A 9,542-nucleotide genomic window follows, 5' to 3' on the forward strand; every position below is an offset into this window, starting at 1 on the left:
CTGGTTCTGGATTTGGGGACTGAAACGTGTGTGTGTGTCAGTGTAAGTTGTGTAAGTTGACTATACAAACAATTTGTAATTTTCAACACATTAATGTTTATTTGAGCAATATAAGAATTGATGCATTCAGTCTCTCCTCAACTCTTAACCAAGAGAGACTGAATGCATAGTATGGATATTATCCCTCGGATTACAGTGAAGAGACGTGCCGCTCTGTGCCGCTCTGTGCCGCTCTGTGCCGCTCTGTTCTGGGCTGCAGCTTCACGACGTCTTTCCCAGCAGCACTGGACCAGCGGATGGACAATAATCAAGATGAGACAAAACTAGAGCCTGCAGGACCTGCTTTGAAAGGAACAAATGAAACCATTATATTATATGACTAATTGTTGGCTCTTACCTGGCCCAGCTGCTGTGTGTGTGTGTGTGTGTGTGTGTGTGTGTGTGTGTGTGTGTGTGTGTGTGTGTGTGTGTGTGTGTGTGTGTGTGTGTGTGTGTGTGTGTGTGTGTGTGTGTGTGTGTGTGTGTGTTTGTGTGAGTTTTTCACATCACACTGTCAGAAGACATCAGTTCCATTCAATGAATGAAAAAGGTTTCAGCCCAATATGGTGCCCTATTCCCTATATAGTGCACTACCTTAGACCAGGGCCTATGGGGATAAGTAGTGCACTATATAAGAAATAGGGTGCCAGTTTGGGACAGATACCGGTTGTGAAAACAGTTCTGATGTTCTTCCCTCTCTGAGACCTTGGCGTTGGCTACAATAAGCGGACATCGCTAACCCTGTCCGTCCCCCGTCCTTTCTCAGGACGACAGTGACGGTATCCCGTGGTTAGAGGAACGAGAGGTGAGGAAGGTGCTCTACCTTTCTCTGAAGGAGTTTAAGAACACCCAGAGGAACAAGGTGACAGATGGCCTCGGCACAGGAAACATCAACGGTGAGTCTGTCGCCTGTAGCTGTTATTGTCACAATGGCCACATCCCAAATGGCACCCTATTCCCTATGTAGTGCACTACTTTTGACCAGAGCCCTATGGGGACCCTATTCCCTATGTAGTGCACTACTTTTGACCAGAGCCCTATGGGGACCCTATTCCCTATGTAGTGCACTACTTTTGACCAGAGCCCTATGGGGACCCTATTCCCTATGTAGTGCACTACTTTTGACCAGAGCCCTATGGGGACCCTATTCCCTATGTAGTGCACTACTTTTGACCAGAGCCCTATGGGAGAATAGGGTTCCATTTGGGAGGAGGCCATTGTAGTGCACTATTTTTGACCAGAGCCCTGGGCCTTTCCCTATGTAGTACACTTTTGACAGAGCCTGGGGACCCTATTGCCTTAGTGCAAATGACAATTGTGTTGACTACTTTTGACCAGAGCCCTTTCCATTTGGGAGCACATCCTTCAACAACAGCCTGCATTGCCTTAGAAATGACAATTGTGTTGACCGTTTCCCTTTCTAGCACATCCACAGCATACGTGTTACTAAATGGTTCTCCAGCACAGTTAGTTTCTTTAGTCTCATCAAACCAGCCAGACCTCGAAACGTGAGCGCAGTGGTTTGTCTGGTTTCATGAGGCTAGAATTTCTTACCATAAGAAGGGAGAAAGAATAGGTTCATTTTGGTCTTCACAAATACCATGTTATACCTCCTTGTGAAATAGCCTCCCGTTCATACAGTAGAATATTCTGGATCATCAACCTGGATGAAGAGTATTCTGAGCAGGCAGGAGAAAGGCCTGTTTTATGCCAAGCGAAGATGAAATGATTCAGCCTTTCTAACTAAACACAGAGTCAGACAGATGCTAAACGCCTTAGGATGCATCTCAAGTGGAACCCTATTCCCCATTATGTAGTGCACTACTTTTGACCACGGGCCCGTAGAGTCCTGGTTCACTAATAAAAGGAACAGGGGTGCCGTTTGGAATGCACACCTAGACACAAACTAACAGTAGGAAAAGCATCATGCTATTCAAGACAGGCTCTATAGATCAGAATAACTCATCTGGGAATAACACAAGTGGAGCAGGAAGTGAACGCTGCATACACAAGTAGATGCTTCCATTTTGGCTTCTCTTCTCTACAGTAACACGTCTTCTCTGGCTGTTTATCCTCACTGACACGTTGGGAGGGGAATTCCTCTTTTCCCTGTATGCATCCCAAATGGCACCCTTTTCCCTATTTAGGCCATTTTCCCTAGGGGCCCTGGTCCAAAGTAGTTCCACTATGTAGGGTATAGTGTGCCATTTGGGATGCACACCTCTTTTTGTCTTTGTTCACTTTCTGTTTCGACTCTCTTCTGATGTTTGTGACTGATTGGCATTTGAGTCAGGATATGGAAGTGCTGTGCTCAGCCTCTCCACGGTGCCACTCCAGGCTGTGCTCAGCCTCTCCACGGTGCCACTCCAGGCTGTGCTCAGCCTCTCCACGGCGCCACTCCAGGCTGTGCTCAGCCTCTCCACGGTGCCACTCCAGGCTGTGCTCAGCCTCTCCACGGTGCCACTCCAGGCTGTGCTCCGCCTCTCCACGGTGCCACTCCAGGCTGTGCTCAGCCTCTCCACGGTGCCACTCCAGGCTGTGCTCAGCCTCTCCACGGTGCCACTCCAGGCTGTGCTCAGCCTCTCCACGGTGCCACTCCAGGCTGTGCTCAGCCTCTCCACGGTGCCACTCCAGGCTGTGCTCAGCCTCTCCACGGTGCCACTCCAGGCTGTGCTCAGCCTCTCCACGGTGCCACTCCAGGCTGTGCTCAGCCTCTCCACGGTGCCACTCCAGGCTTCTGCTCCGCCTCTCCCTACGGTGCCAGGCTCTCTTGGCTGTGCTCTTGCCTCTGCACCAACACCGCTAGGAGACAACCAGGAGGACTTCTAACCTCAGCAGGAATCTCTGCACTTCAACACCGCTAGGAGACAACGCATGGAGGAGGCTATTATTATCTCTTGGTTTAACGTGTTTCTCTGCACTTCAACACCGCTAGGAGACAACGCATGGAGGAGGCTATTATTATCTCTTGGTTTAACGTGTTCCTCTGCACTTTAACACCGCTAGGAGACAACGCATGGAGGAGGCTATTATTATCTCTTGGTTTAACGTGTTCCTTGGTTTAACGTGTTCCTGCACTTCAACACCGCTAGGAGACAACGCATGGAGGAGGCTATTATTATCTCTTGGTTTAACGTGTTCCTCTGCACTTCAACACCGCTAGGAGACAACGCATGGAGGAGGCTATTATTATCTCTTGGTTTAACGTGTTTCTCTGCACTTCAACACCGCTAGGAGACAACGCATGGAGGAGGCTATTATTATCTCTTGGTTTAACGTGTTTCTCTGCACTTCAACACCGCTAGGAGACAACGCATGGAGGAGGCTATTATTATCTCTTGGTTTAACGTGTTCCTCTGCACTTCAACACCGCTAGGAGACAACGCATGGAGGAGGCTATTATTATCTCTTGGTTTAACGTGTTCCTCTGCACTTCAACACCGCTAGGAGACAACGCATGGAGGAGGCTATTATTATCTTTTGGTTTAACGTGTTTCTCTGCACTTCAACACCGCTAGGAGACAACGCATGGAGGAGGCTATTATTATCTCTTGGTTTAACGTGTTTCTCTGCACTTTAACACCGCTAGGAGACAACGCATGGAGGAGGCTATTATTATCTCTTGGTTTAACGTGTTCCTCTGCACTTCAACACCGCTAGGAGACAACGCATGGAGGAGGCTATTATTATCTCTTGGTTTAACGTGTTTCTCTGCACTTCAACACCGCTAGGAGACAACGCATGGAGGAGGCTATTATTATCTCTTGGTTTAACGTGTTTCTCTGCACTTTAACACCGCTAGGAGACAACGCATGGAGGAGGCTATTATTATCTCTTGGTTTAACGTGTTTCTCTGCACTTTAACACCGCTAGGAGACAACGCATGGAGGAGGCTATTATTATCTCTTGGTTTAACGTGTTTCTCTGCACTTTAACACCGCTAGGAGACAACGCATGGCATTCCTGCACAGAAAATATCCTTTTTTTCACACCAATGTCTAATATCTAAAATATATATTTTTTGAATTCTCAAAAAGTGCAAATGTTTCAGATGAATTCTCAAGGCAGACTAGATTAGACTAGATTAGATTAGACTAGACTAGATTAGACTAGATTAGATTAGACTAGATTAGACTAGATTAGACTAGATTAGATTAGACTAGATTAGACTAGATTAGACTAGATTAGATTAGATTAGACTAGATTAGACTAGATTAGACTAGATTAGATTAGACTAGATTAGACTAGATTAGACTAGATTAGATTAGACTAGATTAGACTAGATTAGATTAGACTAGACTAGATTAGATTAGACTAGATTAGATTAGACTAGATTAGACTAGATTAGATTAGACTAGACTAGATTAGACTAGATTAGATTAGACTAGACTAGATTAGACTAGATTAGATTAGACTAGATTAGATTAGACTAGATTAGACTAGATTAGATTAGACTAGACTAGATTAGACTAGATTAGATTAGATTAGATTAGACTAGATTAGATTAGACTAGATTAGACTAGATTAGACTAGATTAGACTAGATTAGACTAGATTAGATTAGAATTCTATATAAATCACTTCCTCCTTTTCCCTCTTTCCTATGTGCACTATTCATGTTAGTAACTATCTGTTAGAAAAGTACATTCTGTCTAATAATGTAAGGATAATGCCTCCTTCTGTGGCTTTTACTGTGGACTTCCTGTCTGATTCATTTCTCTCTAATGGGCTCTCCTACGCACGCACACACACACGCACGCACGCACGCACGCACACACGCACGCACGCACGCACACACACACACACACACACACACACACACACACACACACACACACACACACACACACACACACACACACACAGACACACAGACACACAGACACACAGACACACAGACAGAATCAGTCTGATTGTCAATCTTACAGCATTGAAATGCACTAACATTCAGCTCAGTGTCCCTCAAGTCATTATCAATGGGACCGCAGGCAAATCACCAGCTGTACCTGGTGTTCTGGTACAGGAACGAGCCATTCCCTGACAAATGGCACCCTATGCCCTATATAGTGCGCTACTTTTTACCAGAGGCATATTGGCCTTGCACTAAATATGGAATAGGGTGCCATTTGGGACACCGTCCTTTGAGCAGACCAAAGTACAGCAACACCGACAGACGACTTCTGTTTCTGTGCTCGCTGCATGTATTTATGTCCTCAACAACGATGAACAATGATCAACAACCTTTTTTCTCCACAATTCCATTGTGTCCAGTTTGGTAGTTACAATCTTGTCCCATTGCTGCAACTCCCGTACAGTACTCCCGGGAGAGGCGAAGGTCGAGAGCCGTGCACCCTCCGAAACACGCCCAACCAAGCCGCACTGCTTCTTGACACAATGCCTGCTTAATGCCTGCTTAATGCCTGCTTAATGCCTGCTTAATGCCTGCTTAACCCGGAAGCCAGCAGCACCAATATGTCGGAGGAAACACCGTACACCTGGCGACCATGTCAGTGGCATGTGTCCGGCCTGACACAGGAGTCGCTAGAGCGCGATGGGACAAGGACATCTCGGCCTGCCAAACCCTCTCCTAACCCGGACAATGCTGGGCCAATTGTGCGCCGCCTCATGGGTCTCCCAGCCACGATCGGCCTGGGATAGAACCCGGGTCTGTAGTAATGCCTTAGACTTGGGAGGCCCCCGCAAATTGATTTTAACAAACAATTGGTCCCCCAAAAAATGCGTCCCTCCGTTGAATTTCAAAATCCCGATGTGGCCCTCGGGCCAAATCGTTTGCCAACCCTTGACTTAGAACAATGAACAATGACAGGGCTTTTGGTTTTGTTCAACTGGGATAGTTTGCTGGCTATAGACAGTATTATTACAGTAGTAAATGGGCTTTTGGTTTTGTTCAACTGGGATAGTTTGCTGGCTATAGACTGTATTATTACAGTAGTAAATGGGCTTTTGGTTTAGTTCAACTGGGATAGTTTGCTGGCTATAGACAGTATTATTACAGTAGTAAATGGGCTTTTGGTTTTGTTCAACTGGGATAGTTTGCTGGCTATAGACAGTATTATTACAGTAGTAAATGGGCTTTTGGTTTTGTTCAACTGGGATAGTTTGCTGGCTATAGACAGTATTATTACAGTAGTAAATGGGCTTTTGGTTTTGTTCAACTGGGATAGTTTGCTGGCTATAGACTGTATTATTACAGTAGTAAATGGGCTTTTGGTTTTGTTCAACTGGGATAGTTTGCTGGCTATAGACAGTATTATTACAGTAGTAAATGGGCTTTTGGTTTAGTTCAACTGGGATAGTTTGCTGGCTATAGACAGTATTATTACAGTAGTAAATGCATCAGCCAAGTATAGCAAACAAGTGCTTAAAAAGTAAATCAGAAATGTTTAATTGGTATTAGTACTGATAAAAAGATGTTAAACAATAATAAACATTCAGTAACACCATCTGTCTGTTTAAAATGAACAGAAACACATTTTGAGAATGTAAAAAAAGGCTGTGTTCTTGCCAAGCCAGATTGCTTGATGGTTTGGGATAAAGCTTTTGTGTCATGGAATATAACTTTGCAACGTTACAAAGTGGAACGGCCGTGTGCGACATGGGATTGACCCCCCCCGACACTTTCCTACATTCTCTTTTAAAAACAAGTGACATGGCTGAGGGTCGAGCTACTGAATTTGATTCTGCACCTTTGAAATGTCAGTTAGTTTTGGTTGTAATTGATTGTGCCTCTCCCTGACCAACAGGCTCTTTCCCACACAGCCATGGCTGCCGGTCAGGACCAAAGGCAGGAATACCAACAGTCAACGGTAAAGCTGAGTGCTCACGCTGCTCGTCTCAAAGCAACGATGGCAGCAGCGAGTATTCAGGGGACGATCCAGTCAGAAAGAGGTGACCCCTCCCTGTATTTCAATGTGGTTCAACTGTGTTAAAGGGGCATTCTGGGATTGGTACATATATTTTTGGCCTTACATGAATGATATATATTTATTGATTCTTGAATAATATAAAGCTCTCTCTATAAATGTCTCATAAGCTTAGCTCAACAATCTTACCCTATCAGAACCCAAAATAAAAGCTTGTTTTACTCAGAACAGCAATATGTTATAGTGTGGTGATCTGAGTGTGTACGAGAACAGGAGGACTGGACTGCTGTGGTTTGGGCACTGTGTTACTGTTTGGACCAGGGAGGCGCTGGTAAGAAGGGACGTTGTGTAGTGTACTGTCCTCCTGCTGTCCACCGGCTGTCTCCTATTGGCAGCCAATCAGACCGGACTGTGTGACAGCCAACTGTCCTGTTGCTCCACTCTGCCAAGTCCAGATCTAATAAAACAACTACCAATGTTTTTACAACTGTTTTTATCATATTCAAAAACATGTAAAAGAACAGCCAGTGGTTGTGACAGTCTGTGTTTCAAATGGCACCCTATTCCCTGCATAGTGCACTATTTTTGACCAGAGCTCTGGGGGTAGTATTGACCTAATTTAGTCAGGAAGGAGATGCTGAGATCACAGAGAGAGAGCTTATCAACTGAAGAGAGAGAGAGAGAGCTTATCAACTGAAGAGAGAGAGAGAGAGCTTATTAACTGAAGAGAGAGAGAGAGCGAGCTTATCAACTGAAGAGAGAGAGAGCTTATCAACTGAAGAGAGAGAGAGCTTATCAACTGAAGAGAGAGAGCTTATCAACTGAAGAGAGAGAGAGAGCTTATCAACTGGAGAGAGATAGAGAGCTTATCAACTGAAGAGAGAGAGAGCTTATCAACTGAAGATAGAGAGCGAGACAGAGAAGAGAGAGAGCTTATCAACTGAAGAGAGAGTGAGAGAGACAGAGAAGAGAGAGAGCTTATCAACTGAAGAGAGCGAGAGCTTATCAACTGAAGAGAGAGAGAGCTTATCAACTGAAGATAGAGAGCGAGACAGAGAAGAGAGAGAGCTTATCAACTGAAGAGAGAGCTTATCAACTGAAGAGAGAGAGAGAGAGAGAGCTTATCAACTGAAGAGAGAGCAACTGAAGAGAGCTTATCAACTGAAGAGAGAGAGAGAGAGAGCTTATCAACTGAAGAGAGAGAGAGAGAGAGAGAGCTTATCAACTGAAGATAGAGAGCGAGACAGAGAAGAGAGAGAGCTTATCAACTGAAGAGAGAGTTTATCAACTGAAGAGAGAGAGAGAGAGAGAGAGAGCTTATCAACTGAAGAGAGAGAGAGAGAGCTTATCAACTGAAGAGAGAGAGAGAGAGCTTATCAACTGAAGGCAGGAATATTCTAATTACTTCCATTTATTGGCCCAATGAATCAGTTGGATATTTGTAATTGGGTAATATTGATATCTGTCTCATCTCTTCTTAATCTGAGTCCCAAATGACACCCTATTTACTACCAGGGCCCATAGAATGTAAATGTAAAAATGTCTCTTCTCTCCCTTGCCAGACCACGGCTGCAGGCTCAGAGGAAGTTTGCCCAGTCTCAGCCCAGCTCCCCCAGTGCCACACCGATCAAGCTGTCTGAGACCCTCTTGCCCCCCAGCCCCACCTCTCCCCTCAGCGACCTCACCAGACGCAAGCCCAAGACCGAGGACTTCCTCACCTTCCTCTGTTTACGAGGTGAGTGGCCTGCAACCTTTAGTTTTTATGGAACTTTGATTTATCCAGGAAGTTCCATAGAGGTCAGGATAGCTCTTTTACAAGGGAGACCTACCACAATATAAAGGGCTTCTGTGTCACGGCTCAGACTAAGACCCAGATACAGACACAGGAGGCGGATAGTACGAGTCTCAGAGTGTATTATAGGACAAGGGGCAGGGGAAGGTAAGAGTCAGAGTCAGACAGGTACAGGACAACAGGCATGATCAGGGTCATGATAGGCAGACATGTCAGAACTGGGAAGACTAGGAGAAACAAAAAACTAGAGCACAGGAAAACACAGGGAACACGCTGGTAGGACTTGACAGGGACAAGACGAACTGGCAACAGACAAACAGAAAACGCAGCAATAAATACACAGGAGATAATGGAGACCTCCACGGAGACTCCTGATAGGGGGTGGAGACCTCCTCAGACACACCTGGTGGGGGGTGGAGACCTCCTCGGAGACACCTGGTAGGGGGTGGAGACCTCCTCAGAGACACCTGGTGGGGGGTGGAGATCTTCTCGGAGACACCTGGTAGGGGGTGGAGACCTCCTCAGAGACACCTGGTGGGGGGTGGAGACCTCCTCGGAGACACCTGGTAGGGGGTGGAGACCTCCTCGGAGACACCTGGTAGGGGGTGGAGACCTCCTCAGAGACACCTGGTATGGGGTGGAGACCTCCTCGGAGACACCTGGTGAGGGGTGGAGATCTCCTCGGAGACACCTGGTAGGGGGTGGAGACCTCCTTGGAGACACAAGCACAAGACAGGTGAAAAACAGATCAAGGGGTGATATTCTGTGCACTTTCATGTCCAATCCCATTTTACAAAAATTAACACATTTGGATTGCAAAGTTCAGTT

At 45.9% G+C, this 9,542-nt stretch overlaps 1 long non-coding RNA gene across 1 annotated transcript; it reads left to right on the forward strand.

The window, feature by feature from the left end:
• The first annotated feature begins 701 nt into the window (after positions 1-701).
• LOC135533407 (uncharacterized) lies at positions 702-8,681 on the forward strand. The gene is made up of 3 exons (XR_010454493.1): positions 702-935; positions 6,803-6,947; positions 8,485-8,681. It is a non-coding gene; the product is annotated as an uncharacterized LOC135533407 (long non-coding RNA).
• Positions 8,682-9,542: the final 861 nt, after the last annotated feature.

Source organism: Oncorhynchus masou, unplaced genomic scaffold (genome assembly GCF_036934945.1).
Source record: "Oncorhynchus masou masou isolate Uvic2021 unplaced genomic scaffold, UVic_Omas_1.1 unplaced_scaffold_2363, whole genome shotgun sequence".
Classification (NCBI taxonomy): domain Eukaryota; kingdom Metazoa; phylum Chordata; class Actinopteri; order Salmoniformes; family Salmonidae; genus Oncorhynchus; species Oncorhynchus masou.